This window comes from Triticum dicoccoides, chromosome 3A, assembly GCF_002162155.2.
Source record: "Triticum dicoccoides isolate Atlit2015 ecotype Zavitan chromosome 3A, WEW_v2.0, whole genome shotgun sequence".
Taxonomy (NCBI): Eukaryota; Viridiplantae; Streptophyta; class Magnoliopsida; order Poales; family Poaceae; genus Triticum; species Triticum dicoccoides.
In genome coordinates, this window is record NC_041384.1 from 709,155,147 (window position 1) to 709,177,110 (window position 21,964).

Consider the following 21,964-nt stretch of genomic DNA (forward strand, 5'->3'; position numbering starts at 1 on the left):
GTGGGTGTGTGTGTGTATGTGTGTGTGTGTGTGTTAGAGAGAGAGGGGGAGAGGGGGAGAGAGAGTGAGGAAGAGGGAGGGAGGGAGTGTGTGTGTGAGGATTTGATGATAAAAAAGTCGTCAATGTCACTTGATGTCAATGTCACTTGATATGTATGAGAATATTAAGATTGAACTCTTAAAGTTAATGTGGCCCTATTGCAACGCACGGGCATTCCTCTAGTCCATGTAACATGCGAAACTGCGTTGATCATCAGACGAACATAGGTGAACATAGTGATCTTCTCCTCCTGTCGGCGCTGGTCCGCCCAATTTTGATGGCCTCCAGGCCATGGAGGTTCTTGTTAGGTTCAACATCTTCTTTAGGGTTGTGTGGTGGCGACGATGTCCCTTAATAGGAATAATGTCTCCTATGTTCTATTCCCCATCTCATTGGTGCCTCTAGCATCGTCGGAGGACGTGTGGAGGTGTATCTCCATCGGATCTCGTGGGTTCGGTCGGTGCTGGTATTTCTGTTTGGATTCGGTCTTCGTTCGTCTTCATTCGGGTGTTTACAGGTTTGATCCTTCTGATCTACGAGTTCCTTCATCGGTGATGGTTGTTACGTTGGTGCGATGGTTGTTACGTTGGTACGTTGTTACGTTGTTACGACTTCCCAACTGTCTACTACAATAAGATTTACCCGACTTCGGTGAGAGAGGGGCGATGACGGCGGCACGCCTTCAACTTGCTTCAATGCTTGTAGTCGTTGCTAGGTGGTCCACGGACATGGTTGTATTTTTTATTACCTTTGTTGTTCTTTTGTACTGCCATGATTGAAGATGAATATATTAGAAGTTTCTCAAAAAAATCCATACAGGCATACAAACACAGTTCTTCGAACCAAGAGATCTAGTTTGTCACCGGCATACGAACATAGATAAAAACTTCATTAACTAAAAACAGAAACGGAGACGGAGAGGGGCACCGGGACATCACCACTTCCCCCGTCGGTCCCTCCACCTTGCGGTCGCTGGTGCGGCTGTAGTACTCTGTGTTGGCGTTGGCGGCGGGAGTGGCGTCGTCGTCGGAGACGTCAGAGTCGTTGGAGGAGGAGATGACACCGGCCAACCAATGGAGAATGTGCATTTGCTTCTTCGTCAGTAGGGTCATGTTGGCTTTGGCCGTCGCATCCAACATAGCCTCGTGCTCCGACTGCTCAATGGCGAGCCAGAGCGCCTTGGCATTCTTGCGATGGAGATGTCGCAAGTCAGTCTCTGTCGTGGTGAGCGAGCGGCCGAGGACCTGCGTGAAGAGCTAGTCATTCGACCTACCGGCGCGCTCATGCGCAACAGGAGGCAAGACATCGCTTCTGCCATCTCCGATCTCTCCCTATCTCGCTGCATCTTACGGAGTGCGCTACACACTTTGGATTTGGACATCCACATCCATAGTGGGTTCAGCCGGGACAAGAACCCAAATGTGGCCGGGACACGAGCCAGAGCAGGCACACGAGGGCTTAGAGAGGACATTGGGGTGGCGGACCGAAAGGGGCGCGGAGCGCCCGGAGTTGTGCTAACACGATGGGTCAAAACCATCATCTGAACTGCATCGTCGGGCGATGGCGGACAACGTGGAACCAGAGCTTTCACTTCTACCCCTATCCAGCCACGACCGAAGCAGCGTGGTGTCATCAACGGCCTTTTTGTTGTCGTCCGCCGCCGCCTCACACAACATTGACTCCCAGTCGACGGGGTCATCATTGTCGTATCCTCCGTGGGGCATTGCGCTATCAGAGCTTGACATTGGATCAGAAGGGGATGGGAGAGGAGACGGAGAGTGGAGTGAATAGTATCATAGTGATCTCATTTATTTTCATGTATGACACGATATCATACCATTACCATGATACTCAATCCTTTCTTTCCTCATTTAATTATGTGACACCTTAGTCAAATCAAGTCTAGTTGACATACATGATTCTAGCTATGAACTCCCATTATGACCCGTCTAATGATTGTTAGGGGTCGTGGCCGTGAGTTACGTGCGAGCTGGGGGCAAACTTGTAGTTAGCATTCGTTTGTGATGGAGGATATTACATCATGTCTTTGGTCGTGTCATATTTAATGTTGCATTTGGAGAATTGGCGGTTTTATTCATGTTTCATCTCTAACTATTGTCTGTGGACAGTGCCGGCTCGACCAATATTTGTCCATGTCTGTAGCCATCCCTCTCTTATCCAAACCCCCAAATCTATACAATGTCATACAATGTATACCAACACAATGCAGATAAAGTTAACATATAGCATCGATACGAATGAATACGCAAGTTCATTATACCAATATAGGAAGCAAGTTCAGAACATATATAGTTCATGACTACAATCAATTAGAAACGAGTTGATAATAGATAGGGATAAATTTTAACACTTCTTCCCCTTGTCGTCTTTGTAGCGGTGGTAGTATGCATCGGCGTTCGGAGGACCATCGGAGTCACTAGAGCCGACGAGGAATTCGGGTGAGGATTGAGGAGGGGAGCCGGACTAGAAGTTAGGCGATCGGGGGCTGTTCCTTAGAAAGGCGTCTGGCAATTGCAGCAGCCGTCACTTTCTCCTTCGCAAATCTCTAAAACTCCTCGAGTCCAAGCCGTAATACTTCACATGTCGCCCTCTTTCTCAAGACTATTCCTGAAGGATTTCCATTTTCTCACGTTCGCTCCTTCGTGTGCACATTTGTGTTGCCCCTGCCTTCCCTCTTAGCAAATACTTGATTTTTCAGTTTTGCTATGCCACACATGATTTTCGGAGATGATGTGTTTCCAAATATGCCCCCCATTCTTATTTCATAATGGATTGCATCCATCCACCCTCACTATTTATCCGAAGTGCCTCTGTCTCGGGAGCCTCGACCCCCATCGTGTTTGTTTAGCTGAGGAGTGTGTCTTTTATAAGGGCCGGTCATGATTATACTAAGGAAAGTTGGTGAGCGCATTAGCCATTAGCTATCCATCCGTCAATATTATGACCAAGTCTTGGAGCCTGCTTCGCACACGAGCCTTAATTTTCCTTGATCCAAAGAGGTTTGGCTACACATGTGTGCCCTGCTCCATTGTCCAGGCTCACCATAGCATTTACACTCAAAATGATTTGTCGAGATGGTGGGAAGGGTGCATTCGGATCCTATACAAAATGGTAGAGACATGCCCAATATTATAGCCTCATACACCATCTACAATTTGTGATAGTTGAAAAATGCTTGAATCTTCGCCTCCCGGCCCTCATATTGCAGGTTGCCTTCAAGATTTAAATCGACGGGTCATGCATGTTTGCGTTAACAGCATAGCCTACTGTTGTCTTCCTTATTTGTAGCCCTTTTGCTCCCTGCTAGGTTGCAAATCTTACCCCCAAATCAGCTAAATCCAATTTGAAATAAATATACCATCGAATATAAAATCTCAACATCATGGTGCTTCAATTCAATGGTTCTCGCATCCAAGGTAAACACATGTTTGGTTTCATCTTCTCAACTTTGCCACACCATTGCAAGTTTATGGTTGCCATCTCCAAACCGTATGTCTTCAAGAGTCGATATTCAGAGATCAACATCATGTTCGAGGATGCGGAGATTGAGGACCATAGCAATCATCTACATACACAGGCTGTGAAGTAGTTCAAGGTGTTGGGCCCGATCGTCCGAGTAGCCTCGTCTCGAAGGGTGATCCTTCTGTAGTAGCCTGGGCCAACAAGGAGGTCGATACATTAGCGTTAACAAGAACTACGTCAAGCTTGTGATGATGCAAGCCTCCGTGTATCCAAGGCATGCAAGGGCTCAAGGCTGAGGATGGCGACGTTGTTAGCAGCATCATGGAGTTGACTAACTAGGTGTTGCTAGGTTGAATTGTGTCCTGATAATAGGGTGTTGGGTTGTAAAGCAATCTATTTGTCATGTTATCTTGAATGTTGCAATTTCATAGTTGTAGGTTGTATGTCTCTGACTAGTATTGGCATGTAGGTTTCATAAGCGTTTAACATCTGAGGATCAGCAAGCTGCATGCTCTTACGTGAAAAAAACTGAATAAATAGGGCAAATTTTGTTCTCAAATGCACGTCATGTTTGATACAATACATATGTCATCCTTGCCAAATTTTTAATGTTATTCCCAACTACAACCATTGTGAGAGGATTTTCAAGTTTGTTTGCACATGGATCAAAACAAGAAATGATGAAGAACGTGCGCGGGAGCTCCTTCGAGTCCATTCCGACAGAATAACTCGAAGAAAATCAGTACTTGGAAGACCAACTCGAAGATAACCACCACAATGTTGCACTTGAGAGGACTAATAAAACTTGACATAAACTACTAGCCATACTAGTTTACTGGGACTCCCCTCCTGCCACCAGCCGTCGGATCAATGGATAGAGGGGAGGTGAGTCCATGGGCTCGTCGGTGGAGCTTAAAGGGGATGAAGCTTCTCCCTAGCCGCTCCCGTAGGAGAAGGGGGATTAGCTAGGTTCATAATTTTTTTCTATAGTAATGTATGAGATTGTCGGATTAAGTAGACATTTAAAGAGAAGATGTACAATTAACCTAGTTGAGATAAGAAGCAAATTGAAGTAGAGGGTGACATTGAACTAGGTGCAGCGGCGAACTATGTTTTGCAAATTGCATGTATGATTACAGTTTGAAAGAATACATAAATCTCCACTGACATTTCTGATTTGTTGTTATGATGTAGATGTATTAATAGGAAATAGCCAGTAGTATTTCGGTATCCAAAATGAATAGTCTAGGATCAACGGCCATGATAGAAACCAACTCTTACCTCCCTAGAGTTGTTAGGCTAGTCATAATGGCAGTAATATAATGATGTGACACACAATTAAACGAGAAAAGAGAGCGTGTGGTATCATATCATATCATGATACCGTATCATATTAAATGTTGTACTACCTTATGTCATACATGATAATTAATAAGGTAACCTAAGATACTAACTTATGATACTATGCATTAACAAAGTAGTATTATACACTTGTATTATATGCATGATACTACTATATAATACTCCCCACTACGACCAGCCTTAATGCATCTTGAAAAAGCTCATATTGAGTATTATATACTCCCTCCTTCCCATATTGTTGGACGTATTTTTTCAACATGAAAATTAGCGCACATTGATCGTTAATTGAACCAACGAACATGTCATAGAGAGGAAGGCATCCATGAACAAAAAATGAAAGAAATAGGGAAGCATGGGACGTGGAGTATTTGAGCTCAGGGTCAAACGAGCCCGCATGAACAGTAAAATGAAAAAAAAATGAAAAAGAAAAAAAAAATTTTGGTGATAACTTTGACAAATTTTCTAAGTGCTTGCAAATTTTCATCATGAGATCACACTCGAGAAAGGCGCGACAAAAAAAATTGATATTTTGAAAAAGCTACTTTCGAAAGCATTTTGAAACACTGATTTTGTTTTTGCTTTTTTTTCACGCCTTCCATGAATTCGCCAAAATAATTCTCATGCTGAAAATTTGCAAACACTTAGAACATTTGCCAAAGTATAGCAAAAAAAATAAGATTTTATGAATCTTTCTGAATTTTTTACGAATTTACTGTTCATCCAGGCTCAAATGAGCTCGAGCTCAAAAGGATACTTTTCGGAGGCATGCACGATCTCCAGGAAATTAGCGATCCTAGCGTGCCTTTAGCTGCTTTAGACATGAAGTCACCTGACATTTTGTCATTTTTGTCAGTTTTGTTTCTCAATAGGTATTTTGAATTTTGATATGATTTTTTTAGGGTTTATATAAATATGTTTTGTGACCACTGGAACGGGTGCACGCACTCACGCACGCTCGCACGGAGGGACTGGCTCTGGGATGTTTGTCCAGCTCGGCCACGTGCCCTCGCGTAAATCACGAGTCCGTCGCCACCGTGCTACGGCGCGAGCCGAGGGTCGCCGGAAGAGTGAGCCGATGAGTCGCTCGTGGACCCGGTGCAGGAGACTGTACTGAGCCCTCGCCCAGCGGGCGCCCGACGGCGACCGGCGTTGCGGAAGAACGCTAGAACAGCGCCATGAAGGAGCCCCCTGCCTGGGCGCTACGGCGCCGCTGCCTCGTGAGGCGCGGCTTGCGGCCGTGGCCCTCCTGTCAGTCAGCGGGTGGGTCGGGGAGAAGCACTGCACGGGAGGTCGAGTCGCTGGATCGGGGTTGGGAACTCGCTGTCGGGGATTGACGAGGGGAGACGCCATCGGTCGGACCATGCAGCAGGCGCGGGTGACCTACCAGCCGCCGACCTGACCGCTCCGCTCCGGCTCTCTAGAAGATCGGGACGCACACGCATATGCAGCGCACGAGCGAGTTGGGTAGGTCTGCAGTCGTACCGGCAAGTTCAAGTGGTTGCGCCGTACTGTGCCTCATTTGGAGTAGCCTTGTGACGTTGGAACGTCTGTCGTTAATTTTGTTGTTGTGGTGTCTGATGAAGGCTGGGATTAGTTAATGCGGTAATGATGAGCGCCGTGCGTGCGATGCGATGGGGATGCCCCGTGCTCCAGCACCAATGATTTTTGGTTGGCCTCGATCACAGTCGTTTCATTTATGGCGCTGTCGGCGGCATCGTATTGCAGCACAGTTGATCAGTCAACACTTCTCTCCTCCACTGCGTTTACACTACTGACCTCCGTCTAGGCACGACTGCGCCCAGGTCCAGACATGAATCAAGGTCGTCCTGGATGCATGCGATCCACTGGTACGCGTCACGATGGGTAGATCTAAACATATACTCGCACGAACAAAATCCTGCAAGTAAAATCATTTTCACCATCAAAGCACATCCCAAATTTTCAGGGTTAGCCAGCACCAACGGAACAAGATCTCCTGGCTGAGAACACAGCCGCGACATAAGAGTATCTATAACAAACAAATCCCTTATAGTTTAGGCTCTTACTAGAATGGTTGACGCGTTTTGCTGCGCCGTTGGTGTTGTTATTTTTTTTAAAGAATTACTCGGTTTTAAAATATAATGTGTATTACTTTTTTAAAGTCAAACCTTTTAAGTTTGATCAAATTTATACAGAAATGTATCAAAGTCATAGTATCAAATCGGTACTTTTTGATTCTTCATGAAATGATTTTTTTGACTTCCTAAGAAACTAATACCCCTTATATTTTGGAACTAATGAATTATTCAGTTTGGTAGGTGAGGATAGAGTGTGTTTATATTTATCTATAATGCAGTGATTTGGGGGGCCTTTCATGGAATGTTTCCGTGTTATTTGCTAACTAACCTATATTCATCTCGGAAAATTTCAATGTCGATGGTTGCATGTAATATATTGGTGGTACAATATCACATGGTGGTGCTTTTTTTTTAGGTCATGGGAAGGTGTGCAAGGATGGATATATTTTTATAGGCCCGTTGCTGCTGATTGATTTGAAAAAATCATTGGCCCAGTCAAGAGCATAAACAAAATCCAAAATTGAATACCTCAACCAAGAGCTTCAGATAGTGAATTGGAAGAATTAAATGGGAGAGCTTGAGAAATTGGGACCCGGTCAAAATTGGATGGCCTAATTCTAAATTGAATTTGTCAATTAATTATGAGGCCCTAAAAATTAGGAAGCATAGGGTATAGCATAAAAGAATTGGATGAGAGAGCTTTGAGAATATTCTGAAGAAAAAAAAGCTTTGTGAATTGTTGACCTTTTCAAAATCACATTACCTAATTCTAATTGGAGACCTCAATTGAATGGGTGCTCTTTAAAACTAGGGAGATTGGTGTTACAGAGGATAGCATCTCTATCTAATCTCTTATAATTTTGTCTCTTATATGGACCCTTATCCTTTTATCTCCCTATATATTTGCACCGCTAAAAAAATGTTCCTAGTCGTTCCTCTGAAATTAATTCCACAAACGAGATAGACCCGTACATGAAAGCCTCTCTCCCTTTTCTTCTTCCTTCTCCGCTCTTCATCCTTCTTCCTTCCTCCTACTTCCTATCTTTTGCGGGACCTTCATCCTCCTTCCACACGGCCACAACAACTTCTCGCCACTAGCGGAGATTGGCCCCCCCAGCCCGGCTCTCGCGTCGCCCCTCTCGGGCGACTCGGGAGCGACCCCAAACCCTAGCCGCCGTCACCTCTCCTCCCCCTCCTCCCGCCTCGCCGCCACCCGAGGATCCCGCCGGCTGCTGCGCGTCTTCCGGTGAAGGTGGCGGCGAGGATCTGCTGCCTCACGCCGCTGTGAGGGGCTCTGGAAGCCAGGGCGGCGGCCCTGGTTGGAGATGGCGGCGTCGATCTCTCCGGTGGATGGCGCGCGCAGGTGCTGGTCGTCCCTTCCGGCCGCGTGGGTGGCGTGAGGGCGGCGAGGCCTTGCTGCTGCGGCGGGCGGCTTTCTTCCTCTCGGCCCCTTCCCCTCGCAGTGGCCTCCTCTCCTGATTTGGTGGCTGGCCCGTCGGATCTGGTTGAGGATGGGGTGGTGGATTCTTGGATCGGGGGAAACCCCTGGTCGATTTTTCATCGACCTCGACGCCGGCGGCGCTCCGGTGCCGTTCCCCTCTTGAGGGCGGGTCGAGCTTCCAGATCTGTCCCCCTCTCCCCCCTTCCTGCTCCAGGCGAAAGTCTTGGCCTTTTGGCCGGACGGCGGAGGCGTTCTGGCGTCTTGATCCTCCTTGGAGGCGTCGTTCAAGGGGAGGTTGGAGGTTGGGCGTGCTACTTGGTGGTGGGTGGCAGCAACTGTGCTCGGATCCCCTGGTTGCCGGCGTTGGTGGTGGGATGTTGGCTCTTCCGCATCTTTCAGTGGCTCCCCGCTTTGTCTGCTGGTTGGCGGCGGGCCGGTGGTGGGCGTCCGGCACGGTCTGGGCGTAGGGGAGATAGTGGTCTCCCCTTCGGCAGTGGCCCGAGGCAGTGGGCGGCGGAGTCGATGGTTTCCTTCAAGCGGTCTGGGCCTTCATGTCCACGGCAATTGTCGGCGTAGGGTGGCTTCGGCCCTGCTGTTCTGTCTGCACAAGATCTCCGGTGGCTTGATCGTTGGTTCTCTTAGATGCTCTGTTCGTTGCTGCTCCGGTCGTAGTGGATTTGGCATGTATTTTTCAGGTTTGGTCAAGTCTTTGCCTTTGTAATTCAGCACCATTGTATCCTAGCCGGTTGATGGCTTCATTAATTTGAAGTCGGGCCTTCGTGCCTTTTCTCTAAAAAAAAACTTCTCGCCACTAAACGATATCCATGAGCTAGCTAGGACCTAGGATAAATGTCCTTCAACACCTAATCTCCAAAAGCAACGACTAAAGGGGCATGGGACACCCGCATCGAACAAGTCAATCTCCAAACTTTCCTAAGAAACTACGAGACTTTGGTTATGGAGGGAGATAAGTCTGTGGACCAGTTCGCTTCACGGGTAGTAACTCACGTGTTGATGTCCATTTTTTTCAAACACATTGTACATTTTCTGTATACGTCTAAAGCAATTTTTTACAAATGTTTAACTTTTTTGACAAAAACACATTTTTTTGAAAATACCTGTTATTTTTTCAAGTACAGGTTGGAACATTTGTTTATTTTTAAAAATATTTTTTTCTGAACAATGCAAACTTATTAACTTTTTTTTGAACTATTTAAATTTCTTGAAAACTTTTTTTGAAATTGGCGGACGTTACATGTACAAAAATGTTAACAAGTTTCTGTTTTGTGGGGAAAAAAGAACTTTTGAGCATCTTTGTACATACAAAGGAAAGAAACTTCGGCACATTTTCGTAAATCTAATGTACATTTTTTATGTAAAAAACATTTTTTAATTACAAGAACACATTTTTTTTAAAATGTATAAACATTTTTCGTACACATGATTAACATTTTTCATACACATGATTAATATTTTCTACATTTTTTGATTCACATTTGTACAATTTCTTATACATCAAAAACAGTTTTATATGCCTGATAAAAAACATTTTTATACACACATTTAACAATTTCCAAATACAAGAGTAACATTTCTTTTAAATTTATGCTTGTTGATATTTTGAAAGACATAGTTGCTTGTTGATACGCTTGACTATTGATGTCTTCATGTCAAATTATAGACTATTGCTTTGAATCATTAAAGTCCAAATGTCCATGCTACAAAGAAACGAATATATGATGAATATGTTGGGTAGCACTCCACATCAAAAATTATGTTTTTATCATTTACCTACTCGAGGACGAGCAGAAATTAAGCTTGGGGATACTTGACACGTCTCCAATGTATTTATAATTTTTCATTGTTCCATGCTATTATATTATCAATATTTGATGTTTTATATACATTTACAAGCAACTTTATAGTTTTTTTGAAACTAACCTATTAACTTAGTGTCCAGTGCGAGTTGCTGTTTTTTGCTTTACAGAATATCAATATCAAACAAAGTCCAAATGCCATGAAACTTTTTGGAGATCTTTTTTGGTGATAAGAGACCCTGGAAGCTTCTGGAGGCCATGAGAAGAGGCTCATGGGCCCCACTAGGCACTAGGGCACGCCAGAGGCCCCCGGCACGCCCTAGTGGATAGTGGGGCCCATCGACTCCGTCTTGACCTACCTTCGGCTCTGTAAATGCTCTAAAATCCCCAAAACCCTAAGGGAGTGGACAAAATACTTTTTCCGCCGCTGCAAGTTCCAGAACCACGAGATCCAATCTGGAGGCCTTTTCCAGCACTCTACTGGAGGGGGTAACGATCACCAAGGGGTTCTTCATCATTCTTGCTGCCCCTCCGATGATGCATGAGTAGTTTACCACAGACCTACGGGTCTGTAGTCAGTAGCTAAGCTTCTTTTCTCTTTTTGATCTTCAATTCAATGTTCTCTTTGATATTCCTAGAGATCTATTTGATGTAATGACTTTTTGTTGTGTGTTTGATGAGATCCGATGAATTGGGAGTTTATGATCAGATCTATCCATGAATATTATTTGAGTTTTCTCTGAACTCTTTTATGCGTGATTTGTATAGCCTCGTATTTTTTCTCTGATTTATTAGTTTAGTTTGACTAACTAGATTGATTTTTCTTGCCATGCGAAGAGGTGCTTTGTGATGGGTTCGATCTTGCGGTGCTCAATCTCAGTGATATAAAGAGACATGGCACGCATGTATTGTTGCTATTAAGGATAAAAATATGGGTTTTATTCACACCTGAGTTTATCTTGTCCGCATCATGTCATATTGCTTAAGGCATTACTCCGTTCTTTCTTTCATGAACTTAATACACTAGATGCATGCTGGATAGCGGTCGATGTGTTGAGTAATAGTAGTAGATGCAGGCAAGAGTCGGTCTACTAATCTTGGACGTGATGCCTATGTACATGATCATTGTCTTGGATATCATCATAATTATTTGCTTTTCTATCAATTGCCCAACAATAATTTGTTTACCCACCGTATGCTATTTTCTCGAGATAAGCCTTATGTGAAATCTACAGCCCCCGGGTCTATTTTCTATCATATATTAAAACCAAAAATACCTTGCTGCAATTTTATTTTATTTTGTATTTTTGTTAGATCTGTTTATCAAAACCCATACAATTTAATCTTGCTCATAACCGTTGAGGGATTGATAACCCCTCTATGTGTTGGGTTGCAATTTGTGTGTAGGTGTGTTTACGTAGTGTTGCTTGGTTCTCCTGCTGGATTGATAACCTTAGTTTCATAACTGAGGGAAATACTTATCTCTAATGTACTGCATCATCCCCTCCTCTTCGGGAAAATCCCAACGCAGCTCACAAGTAGCATGGTGTCATGCAACTATGCATTTATTAGGTTGTAGACTCATCTTGTCTTGGTATGTGTGATATTACTCATATTATGAGAACTAGCTATGTTACTAAATGTATCTCTTTCATCATTAATTACTTACCACATCATCTATTTTTTCTAGTCCGACTGTGGGTAGTCTCATAGTGATCTCAGTCTGCTCATAGTGAGAGTAACAAAAATAGTAACATAGATGTCACATAAGCAACAAAGGTGATGTGTCAAGTAAGTAATGAGGAGAGGGGAAAATAAAGTAACATAATATGTTACCATCACATAGCATTCCCAAATCAAACTAACTATAAATTAATAAACGGAGGCATTTAAGCTATCACACATATGACACTACCCACTATCAAAGTATTGCCACCGTCCTGGTTTATTGGTCCCCTTTGTAATTGGTGTCAAATTTTGATCAAATATTTAACTAACAAAATGTTAATGCATGTCAACAAAAATTATATCATTGGATTCGTATTTGGACATAGTTTCCAATAATATAATTTTTTGTGACATGCATGAACATTTTGTTAGTTAAATTTATCCTCAAAATTTGGCACAAAATACAATGGTGACCAATAAACCAGGACGGAGGTAGTAGTAGCATTGACTAGTAACACATGCTTGTTGCTAGTCTAAGTTACTCTCCCCTATAACTAGCCTCATATATTTTCATATATGACACACACTGATACATCATTTATATGATATAGTACCATATCATGATACTCCATACTCTCTTTCCTCATCTAATGATGTGTCACCTCATTAAAAAATATTTAGTTGGCATATATGATACTACCTACTCTTATTATGATCATCCTAATGCTTGTTGGGCGTCCTGGCCGCGCGTTTCATGTGAGTTGGGGACAAACTTGTAGTTAGCATTTGTTTATGATGGAGGATATTAAGTCACAGTATTTGGTCATGTCATACTTAATGATAGATTTGGGGAATCAGAGGACATTTCTAACTATTGTCCGTGGATAGGGCCTGCTCGCCCCTCATTTGTCCGCGTCCGCAGACAATCTCTCTCTTATCCAAACCCCAAATCCATACAATACCATAAAACGTAGATCAACAAAATGTAGATAAATTTAATACATATCATCGATATGATCAAACATGCAAGTTTATCATACAACCAGAGGATGCAAGTTCAGAACATAGATAGTTCACGACTACAATCGACTAAAAACAAGCTCATAATATATAGGATAAATATCAACACTTCTTCCCCTTGTCGTCTTTGGAGTGGCGGCAGTATGTGTCGGTGTCCAGTGGGCTGTCGGAGCCACTGGAGCTAACGAGGAAGTCGGATGAGGATTGAGGAGAGGAGTCGGACCAGGCGTTCGACGGCGCGGGCCTTCTCCTTGAAAAGATGGGTGACAATTGTAGCAATTTCCACTTTCTCCTTGGTGATGCTCTCAAACTCCTTGAGGCCAAGCCGCAATGCTTTGCATGTCACTCTCTTTCTTGACACTGTGCTTGAAGGATCTCCATATTCTCATGTTCACTCCATCGTGTGTAAATTAGTGTTGCCCCTCCCTTTCCTCTTAGCGAATACTAGATTTTTGAGTTTTGCTATTCCCTATATGATTTTTGGAGATGATGTGTTTTCATATGCCTCCCATTCTTATTTAATAATGGATTTCATCCATCCACCCTCACTATTTATCCGAAGTGCCTCTGTCTCGGGAGCCTCCAACCCCATCATACTTGTTTGGCCGAGGAGTGTGTCATTTATACAGGTCGGCCATGCTTACACCAAGGAAAGTTGGTGAGCGCATTAGCTATCCGTCCATTAATATTGTGATAAAGTCTTGGAGATTGCGTCACACACGAGCCTTAATTTTCCTTGCTCCAACGAGGCTTGGCTACACATGTGTGCTATGCTCCATTGTCCAGGATCACCATAGCATTTACACCAATATTGATTTTGTCCAGATGGTGGGAAGGGTGCATTCGGATCATATACGAGAAGGCAGAGACATGCTCAGCATTATAGCCTCATGCACCATCTGCAATTTCTGGAAGGAGAAAATGCTTGAATCTTCGCTTCCTGGCCCTCACAGTTGCAGGTGGCCTTCAAGATTTTAATCGACACATCATGCATGTTTCCGTTAACAACATAGCCTACAGTTGTCTTTCTTGTTTGTAGACTTTCCTTTTTGCTCCTTGCCATGTTGCAAATCTTACCACCACACACTACTAGAAAAAGGGTTAAACATGAAGCACATTAGTGCCGGTTTGTATTTGAGCCGGCACTAATGTGTACATTAGTGCCGGTTCCAACGGCTAGCCGGGCCGCTTTCATTAGTACCGGTTCGTGGCGAACCTTTAGCACCGGTTCGTGCCACGAACCGGTACTAATGAGAGTGGTGGCAGGATGTTGTCAGACTGGGGCCCCTCCAGCCCCTTTAGTACCGGTTCTTGGCACGAACCGGTACTAAAGATCGTCCTACATAAACCCTTCGTCCACCCGAGCTCGCTCTGTTCTTCCCCTTTCGCCTCTCCTCTCTCTGTTCTTCCCCTCTTCCTCTCGAGCTCATCACACATTTTGCCCAAAATTTGTCAAGATTTGAAGGCCCCCATCCATTCAAATGATCACAAAAGTTAGCAACTTTGTCCTTTCATCTCTCATTGCTAGATTAGCTCTTGCAATGCTTTTTATAGTGATTAATTTGTGAGTTCAGTAATTTGGGAGGATATATATATGTGCTAGTATTTGATTTATATGCAATTTGAGGTAAAAAATAACACTTAGTTTGCATATGTAGGTGTGGTTTACTTAGTGCCTTCTAAATCTCCGTCGTAACCACCGTCGATCGCCCGCACCGTCCCGTCACCGGCACCACCTTGTGGTGAGCCTCTTGTTCATGAAATTTTATATAAAAATTGTTGTTTGTGTGATTTGGATATATAGTTACTCGTATAATTATCTTACCCGTACGTTGTTTGTTATACATATAGTGCCATGGTTTTGATATCCGTCCCCGTCGGCCCTCGTCCTTGTTATGATTCAGATGTGGTATATATATTCTCTTTTAAAACTAGTTGCATTTCGTGTTTATGAAAAATTATGCCCATCAAGTTGACATAGAAATTTTTTCTAGGAGGTATGTGAACCGAAAATTCCAACCTACCCTATTGTCGAGAGGTTAAATTTAGTTGAAAGAGAAAACGAGTACTTGAAAGAAAAATTGAAAAGAATTGAGGGGGAGAAGATGGAATTGGAGTTGCATGTTGCCGATGTCGTCGATGATCACAAGATCAAGATGGAGAAAATGCGCTTCAAGATTAGAAAGATTAGAAAATATGCCATCCATAGTGAGGCTTTGTATCATTATCCTGTTGGATCCATTGTTACCTTAGTTGCGATCTTGATCGCATTTGTTGTTGCATTTAAATGCTTTAGCTAGAGAGTTATTTGTTTATTGCATTTAAGTGTTGTATGAACTTTATGTATGAACTTGTATTAATTTGGTCTATTCGGTGTTGTGTAATGAAGATGAGCCGGCAATGGATGTACAATGACCGATGCTCTCCCCAGTTCGTTGAGGGCGTGCATACTTTTCTGCTTGCGGCTGAGGCAAACAAGCGGGCGGATGGTTTTATGCCTTGACCATGTGCTGGCTGTAAGAATGGTCACAATTACTCTATGTCAAGAACCATTCACGTCCACCTGTTTAAGTCCGGTTTCATGCCCCACTATAATGTTTGGACCAAGCACGGAGAAAGAGGGGTTATGATGGAAGACAATGAAGAAGAAGAGGACTACGACAGCTATCCTGGCCATGGGTTCCCTGAATACGATGATACAACAATGGGGGAAGAAGCTGAGCCGGTAATGCGGGAAGAGGCTGAGCCGGCAATGTGGAAGAAGCTGAAGAAGAGGCATCAGATGATCCCGTTGATGATCTAGGTCGGGCCATTGCCGATGCAAAGAAAAACTGCGCAAGTGATTTGGAGAAGAAGAAGTTGCAGCGCATGTTAGAGGATCACAAAAAATTGTTGTACCCGAATTGCGTAGGTGACAAGAAAAAGCTGGGCACCACACTGGAATTGCTGCAATGGAAGACAGAGAATGGTGTATCTGACAAGTTATTTGGAAAGTTGTTGGTAATGATAAAGGATATGCTTCCAAAGGACAATGAATTGCCCGAGAGTACGTAAGAAGCAAAGAAGGCTATCTGCCCTCTAGGGTTAGAGGTGCAGAAGATACATGCATGCCCTAATGATTGCATCCTCTACCGCGGGGAGTACGAGGATTTGAACGCTTGCCCGGTATGTGGTGCATTGCGCTATAAGATCAGCCGCGATGACCCTGGTGATGTCGAGGGCGATCGCCCCAGGAAGAAGATTCCTGCCAAGGTGATGTGGTATGCTCCTATAATACCACCGTTGAAACGTTTGTTCCAAAACAAAGACCATGCCAAGGTGATGCGATGGCACAGAGAAGACCGTAAGAAAGACGGAAAGTTGAGAGTACCCGCTGACGGGTCACAGTGGAGAAAAATCGAAAGAAAGTATGGGAACGAGTTTGCAGATGACGCAAGGAGCGTATGGTTTGGTCTAAGCGCAGATGTCATTAATCCTTTTGGGGAGCAGAGCAGCAACCATAGAACCTGGCCTGTGACTCTATGTTTGTATAACCTTCCTCCTTGGTTGTGCATGAACACTAGTAGAAAACAGGGCTATGGTCCAGGCCGTCTTAGCCCATTAGTCCCGGTTCAGTCTAGAACCGGCACCAATGTGGGCATTGGTCCCGGTTCGTGAGCCCAGGGGGCCGGCCGGGCCACGTGGGCCATTGGTCCCGGTTTGTCTGGACCTTTTGGTCCCGGTTGGTGGGACGAACCGGGACCAATGGGCCTCGCTCCTGGCCCACCACCATTGGTCCCGGTTGGTGGCTTGAACCGGGACCAAAGGCTTCCCTTCAGTCCCGGTTCATGTCATCAACCCGGACCAATGAGGTGCCTATATATACCCCCTCGCGCAAGAGCAGAGCACAATGCTCTGTTTTTTCTGGCCGAGGGGGAGAGGGCTTTGTGGTGCTCTAGCTCACCTCCTATGCACATGAGGTGTTCGATGAAATGCTCGAGCCACACTACTTAAGCTTTCTCCTCTCGAAGCTCAACCTCCAAGCTCCATTTTCCTCGAGATTTGTCTAGATTTAGCAGTCCGTCACGCCCCGTCCCCGTCTTCACCGCTGTCGATCACCCACGCCGATCTCATCACCGACACCACCGTGGTGAGCCTCTTGTTCTTATCTTCTTTCTGAAAGGAAAAATATTCTTACTTGTATGTTTAGATAGATACTTGTATCATTTTCTTACATTTATTATTGCATCTTATATAGTGCGATGGTTTTGGTATCCACCCCCGTCGGCCCTCGTCCTGTCTATGATTCGGATTTGGTATGTATATTATCTTTATAACTATTGGTTCATTTATTGTTTATGAAAATTATGCCGACCAATGTGACATAGATTTTATTTAGCTAGGATGTATGTGAATCGGAAATGCCAACCGACCCTATTGTCGAGAGGTTAAATTTAGTTGAAGAAGAAAACAATTTGTTGAAGGAAAAAATAAAAAAAATTGAGGAGGAGAAGATGATATTGGAATTGCATGTTGCGGATGTCGTCGATGATCACAAGATCAAGATGGATGCAATGCGCTTGAAGATTAGAAAGATTAGAAAATATGCCATTAATACCGAGGCTTGGTATCATTATGCCGTTGGATCAATTGTTACCTTGGTTGCGATTATGATCGCATTTGTTTTCGCATTGAAATGTTTTACATAGTTTCAATGTATGGTTTAATTAATTAGATGCTCTGGAGAGCTATATGTTGTTAGATGAGAACTATGTATGCACTTTGGTTTTAATGTGATGATGAACTTCTATTAACTTGGACACTTAATTATATATAATACACGCAGATGAACCGGCAATGGATGTACGGTGACAGACACACCCGCAAGTACATTAAGGGCGTGCATGAGTTTCTCGATGCGGTTGAGGCAAACAAGCAGAATGGTTTTATGTGTTGTCCATGCATTGAATGTGGGAATACGAGGTCTTACTCTAACCGGAAAATCCTTCACTCCCACCTGCTTTACAAGGGTTTCATGCCACACTATAATGTTTGGCCGAGGCACGGAGAAATAGGGGTTATGATGGAAGACGGCGAAGAAGAAGAGTACGATGACAACTATGTGCCCCCTGAATATGGTGATGCTGCAACGGGGGGAGCTAGTGAAGGTCAAGAGGAACCAGACGATGTGCCCAATGATGCTCCCACGGGTGAAGCTGCTGAAGATCAAGAGGATCCAGACGATGTGCCGGATGATGATGATCTCCGCCGGGTCATTGTCAATGCAAGGACGCAATGCATTAGTCAAAAGGAGAAGCTGAAGTTCGATCGCATGTTAGAGGATCACAAAAAAGGGTTATACCCCAATTGCAAAGATGGCAACACAAAGCTCGGTACCGTACTGGAATTGCTGCACTGGAAGGCAGAGAATGTTGTGGCTGACAAAGGATTTGAGAAGCTACTGAAAATATTGAAGAAGAAGCTTCCAAAGGATAACGAATTGCCCGACAGTACATACGCAGCAAAGAAGGTCATATGCCCTCTAGGATTGGAGGTGGAGAAGATACATGCATGCCCTAATGACTGCATCCTCTACCGCGGTGCATACAAGGATCTGAACGCATGTCCGGTATGCGGTGTGTTGCAGTATAAGATCAGACGAGATGACCCTGGTGATGTTGATGGCGAGCCCCTCAGGAAGAGGGTTCCTGCGAAGGTGATGTGGTATGCTCCTATAATACCACGGTTGAAACATCTGTTCAGAAACGAAGAGCATGCCAAGTTGATGCGATGGCACAGTGAGAACCGAAAGAAAGATGGGAAGTTGAGAGCACCCGCTGACGGGTCGCAGTGGAGAAAAATCGAGAGAAAGTACTGGGATGAGTTTGCAAAGGACCCAAGGAATGTATGATTTGCTTTAAGCGCGGATGGCATTAATCCTTTCGGGGAGCAGAGCAGCAATCACAGCACCTGGCCCGTGACTATGTATGTATAACCTTCCTCCTTGGATGTGCATGAAGCGGAAGTTCATTATGGTGCCAGTTCTCATCCAAGGCCCTAAGCAACCCGGCAACGAAATTGATGTGTACCTAAGGCCATTAGTTGAAGAACTTTTACAGCTGTGGAATGGAAACGGTGTACATACGTGGGATGAGCACAGACAGGAGGAATTTAACCTTAAGGCGTTGCTGTTCATGACCATCAACGATTGGCCCGCTCTCAGTAACCTTTCAGGACAGACAAACAAAGGATACCACGCATGCACACACTGTTTAGAGGACACTGAAAGTATATACCTGGACAAATGCAGGAAGAATGTGTACCTGGGCCATCGTCGATTTCTTCCGACCAACCATCAATGTCGAAAGAAAGGCAAGCATTTCAAAGGCGAGGAAGATCACCGGAAGAAGCCCGCCATGCGCACCGGTGATCACGTGCTTGCTATGGTCAATGATTTACACTACGTAATCTTTGGAAAGGGTCCCGGTGGACTAGCTGTTCCGAATGACGCTGAGGGACACGCACCCATGTGGAAGAAGAAATCTATATTTTGGGACCTACCCTACTGGAAAGACCTAGAGGTCCGCTCCTCAATCGACGTGATGCACGTGACGAAGAACCTTTGCGTGAACCTGCTAGGCTTCTTGGGTGTGTATGGGAAGACAAAAGATACACCTGAGGCACGGGAGGACCTGCAACGTTTGCACGAAAAAGATGGCATGCCTCCGAAGCAGTATAAAGGTCCTGCCAGCTACGCTCTTACGAAAGAAGAGAAAGAAATCTTCTTTGAATGCCTGCTCAGTATGAAGGTCACGACTGGCTTCTCGTCGAATATAAAGGGAATAATAAATATGCCAGAGAAAAAGTTTCAGAACCTAAAGTCTCATGACTGCCACGTGATTATGACGCAACTGCTTCCGGTTGCATTGAGGGGGATCTACCGGAAAACATCCGATTAGCCATTGTGAAGCTATGTGCATTCCTCAATGCAGTCTCTCAGAAGGTGATCGATCCAGAAATCGTACCAAGGCTAAGGAGTGATGTGGCGCAATGTCTTGTCAGTTTCGAGCTAGTGTTCCCACTATCCTTCTTAAATATCATGACGCACGTCCTAGTTCATCTAGTCGACGAGATTTTCATCTTGGGGCCCGTATTTCTACACAATATGTTCCCCTTTGAGAGGTTCATGGGAGTCCTAAAGAAATATGTCCGTAACCGCGCTAGGCCAGAAGGAAGCATCTCCATGGGCCATCAAACAGAGGATGTTATCGGGTTTTGTGTTGACTTCATTCCTGGCCTTAACAAGATGGGTCTCCCTAAATCGCGGTATGAGGGGAGACTGACTGGAAAAGGCACTCTTGAAAGAGACTCAATAATATGCAGGGACGGATATTCTTGGTCTCAAGCACACTACACAGTTCTACAGAACTCTACCTTGGTGACCCCGTATGTCGATGAACACAAGAACAGTCTGCGCTCCAAACACCCGGAGCAGTGCGACGACTGGATTACATGTGAACACATCAGGACTTTCAGCAGTTGGTTGGAAACACGTCTCAGAGGTGACAAGACTGTTTGTGATGAGTTGTACTTGTTGTCCAGGGGACCATCTTTGACTGTATTGACTTACAAAGGATACGAGATAAATGGGAATACATTTTACACGATCGCCCAAGATCAAAAGAGCACCAACCAAAACAGCGGTGTCCGCTTTGATGCAGCAACCGAGAGCGGAAAGGACACATATTATGGTTACATAGTGGACATATGGGAACTTGACTACGGACCTGATTTTAAGGTCCCTTTGTTTAAGTGCAAATGGGTCAATCTGTTAGGCGGCGGGGTACAGGTAGACCCACAGTACCGAATGACAATAGTGGATCTGAAAAATCTTGGGTACACTGACGAACCATTCGTCCTAGCCAATGATGTGGCATAGGTTATCTATGTGAAGGACATGTCTACCAAACCGAGAAAAAGAAAAGATAAGGAAGCGAATACATCATACGATGAGCCAAAACACCACATAGTTCTTTCAGGAAAAAGGGACATCCTGGGAGTGGACGGCAAGACAGACATGTCTGAAGATTATGAAAAGTTTCATGAAATTCCTCCCTTCAATGTCAAGGCTGACCCAAGCATCCTGATAAACAATGAAGATTATCCATGGTTACGGCGCAATAAGCAAATGACACAAGCGAAGAAAAAGTGAAGACTTTCTCCCGCAACTATTATGATGATACCATGCCAAATTTGTAACAGACGAACATGCTACCATTGTCCGTTTTATACATGCACATGCTATGTGGGTGAAATTATGATACCATGCCAACTTTCAACCTTTTCAGAGTTTATTTTGAAATGCTTTCCAATTTCAGAGTCATTTAGCTCAAATAATGAATTAATAGCAAACAGAATGAACTACAAAACTTTTATGAAAATAAAAACAACCAATTAAAATATTATGTTATGATCAACTAAAATAAAACTATAATATTCTTCAATAGCAAAAAGAATATAATTTTTGTGACCTAAAATCAAACTATAAGTATTTAATTGTAATTATAAATAAAAAATAAATAGCAAAGAAGAAAAAAAATTCTATTTTTATAGTAAAGTTATTCATAAACTAGTGATTCACACAAATATTATAAAATTCAAATTTAAACTATTCAAAATTTTAAAACTAATGGCACTAACAGAAAGTTTATAATTACTGTAAGTATTTAGTTTTAAGTAGAAATACAAAAAATAAAAAACCAAAAAAATGTAGAAATAAAAAAGAAAAAACCAAAAAAATGCCACCTACTGGGCCTCCACGGCCTGAATACGACTAGAAACCCTACATGGGCCAGGATTCAGGCCCGCAGAGGCCCAATTGGCCCACAGGCAGTAACAAGTTTAGGCCCGAAAGCCTGCATTAGAGAGGAGCTCGAATGGGGAGGCACATCAGTGCTTATAAACAAGTGCCGGCGCCCTTCAGCTAGCGATGTGGGACTAAACTTCAGCTAGCGATGCAGCACCAGGCCATTGGTCCCGGTTGGTGGCACCAACCGGGACTAAAGGGGGGCAATGGTCACGGTCCAACCGTGACCAT